Genomic DNA, 2,704 nt, shown 5'->3' on the forward strand with positions numbered 1-2,704 from the left:
AAACACAAAGACATTACATTTCTTGCCTGATATAATGTTTAGTTGTTATATATGGCTTCTACATTTTGAGTGGATAAATAAAGCAAACATAATTATATGATAATGTAACAAATATATATGTTCTACAAAATCCTGTCACCTTCTAAACACACACACACACACACACACACACACACACACACACACACACACTACACCACACATCCAAATACATACATATGGGAACTATGGCCATATAAAAAGGGTCCTGGATAAAGTCTGGTAAATTTGAACAGGCTCGTATGGCTCAGTGATTGAGCATTGACCTATGAATCAGGAAGTCAAGATTTGATTCCCGGTCAGGACACATTTCTAGGTTTCAGGCTCGATCCCAAGTAGGGAGCATGCAGGAGGCAGCCAATCAATGATTCTCTCTCATCATTGCTGCTTCTATCTCTCTCTTCCTTCCTCTCTGAAACCAACAAAAATATATATTTTTAAAAAAAAATTAACTTTGCCTATACAATTTTAACCTGACTCTTCAATTCCATCAAAAGTGAGAAACAACTCATCAATTTCATGAGACATAAGGTTGTTTTCTGGAATTAGCCAGTGGTTCACTAAGCTCACTGATCAATCTAGTCATCTTGTTTAATCTGATAACCCTAGAGAGGGAATATACCAGGTTCAGTAGCTTCAAGCACTACTCTGGTTTACATTGGAATAATAGCTTGTTAGTGGTACAATCATTTCAGAGTTGGAGAGAATTTTTAGATTATATTATAAATGGGCCACCAGCTATATTTTGTAATATCAGAAAAAAATGATGTGCTCTCTGGTACATATGTAATGTGTTATATCCACAGGGTAAAGGGGCTCAAATCCAGTTTCTGATGTAGCAATCTCAGATACATAATAATAAAAATAATATATTCATGACTGTGGCAAGATTTGCATTAACATAGCTAAAGGTAAAAAATTTCCCCTTGTGTTTATGCTTCCAGACAATCTGGCATTTAATTTTGGGGGAAATTTCTATTTCAAATATCCCTAGGGAATATGCATATATAGAAATGTTCAGCTATTTAAAAGTGTCATGGAAGCAATTCTGCATATCTTTCATGACTAATAGAAATACCAAAAAATAGTTTCTAACTAGCTAAGCCTGACAAGTTTAGATTTATACTCCGCAAGCCTAATTATTTATAGTCTATTTATTTCCATAATAACTATAGAAAAAAAGAGGCAATAAAATATGACTGTTATTTTGAAGATTGGTTACTGAATTAGTTCACACATGTTGGTTAAACTTTATCCCAATAAAGTTATTATTTTTTAAGAATCTAAAGAAAAATACTTGAACATGCATCTTATTAAAACATAAATTATGGCTCTTAAGGAATAAGAACAGTTTCAAATAACTTTAGTGAAATTGAAAATAATCTGTGCTTTTTTAAGGTCCAATGTTCAGTAATTAAATGCATAAATCAATCACTATTGAGATAATATTGATTAGAAAAAAATAACAATATAAAGCTTCTGTAGGAGAATGCTTTGGTAGCAACTCTAAAAGTTTCATTACATGAAATATGGGGGCTTGTATCCAAACTTGTAAAACTTCCCTGGGCTCCCTGAGTCCCCAAGCACTCCTTCCTCCCTAGCTTTGCCCACTGTGCTTTGTCCTACCTCAAACTCCAAATGCATGTCTGGGGAAGTGGAAATAGCATGGGGCCTGTGTGAGCACCTGGTACCAGGTAGAAAAGTGCACTGTGACAGGAGAAGCTTCCACCTGCTGCTTTCTGTGCATGGTTTGTAGGGAAAACTCAGCACAACAGTGGCAATTCATGATCTACTGCAAATCCTGCTATGGAAAGGCACTTGGGCCAAAGGATATGGTTCCCTGAGGTGCCCACATGCACAATGCAGATAGTGGTGAGAGACTGGGCATCGAACCAGAGATTGTTCAACCTCACAACCAACCCAGACACTTCTAAATTTGCTCAGCAATAGGAAACTACTGAGAACTGTTCCCGGTGTAGGGATTCCATATTTGCTGCCCAGAAGGTAATTAGAGCTGGAAAGCCCTGGCACAACTATTTCCATTGTGCCAAGTCAGGGAAAAGTTTTGAATCAACAACTCTGAGAAAAAAGAGTGAAATCAATTGTAAAGGATGCTTTACAAAGAATTTTGGGCCTAAAGGCTTTGGCTATGGTCAAGACTGCTTGTTCATGCTCAATAAAGGTGTAAACCCAGAACAGATCACACACTGAGACTCTCTATATAACCTAACACTAAACTACTGTAAAATTCTATCAGCACTTTTGTCCTGAATATTACCATGTGCTTGGATAGGGTGGCTTACTAGTAGGGGGAGAGCACTGAGTATCCTTTTGCTTTATTTCTCAAGACTATTACTTTTACATTTCAAATATAACTTCAGTTTGGAAACAAACAAACAAAATTCCATCAGCAATATTTACTATTCAAATATAATATTTTAAAAACATTTAACTTAAAATTAAATATAATGATACTAGAGGTCCAGTGCACGAAATTCGTGCATGGGGAGGTTGTGTCCCTCAGCCCAGCCTGCACCCTCTTCAATCTGAGAACCCACGAGGGATGTCCGACTACCTGTTTAGGCCCGATCCCACCGGGCCTAAACGGGTAGTCAGACACCCCTCTCACAATCCAGGACTGCTGGTTACCAACCACTCGCCTGCC

General features: G+C 37.4%; 1 pseudogene across 1 annotated transcript; it reads left to right on the plus strand.

Annotated features, from left to right (window-relative positions):
* The first annotated feature begins 1,677 nt into the window (after nt 1-1,677).
* LOC307102357 (cysteine and glycine-rich protein 2-like) lies at nt 1,678-2,250 on the plus strand (annotated as a pseudogene). The gene has a single exon. The product of its transcript is annotated as a cysteine and glycine-rich protein 2-like (transcript).
* Nucleotides 2,251-2,704: the final 454 nt, after the last annotated feature.

This window comes from Cnephaeus nilssonii, assembly GCF_951640355.1.
Source record: "Cnephaeus nilssonii genome assembly, chromosome: 1".
Classification (NCBI taxonomy): Eukaryota; Metazoa; Chordata; class Mammalia; order Chiroptera; family Vespertilionidae; genus Cnephaeus; species Cnephaeus nilssonii.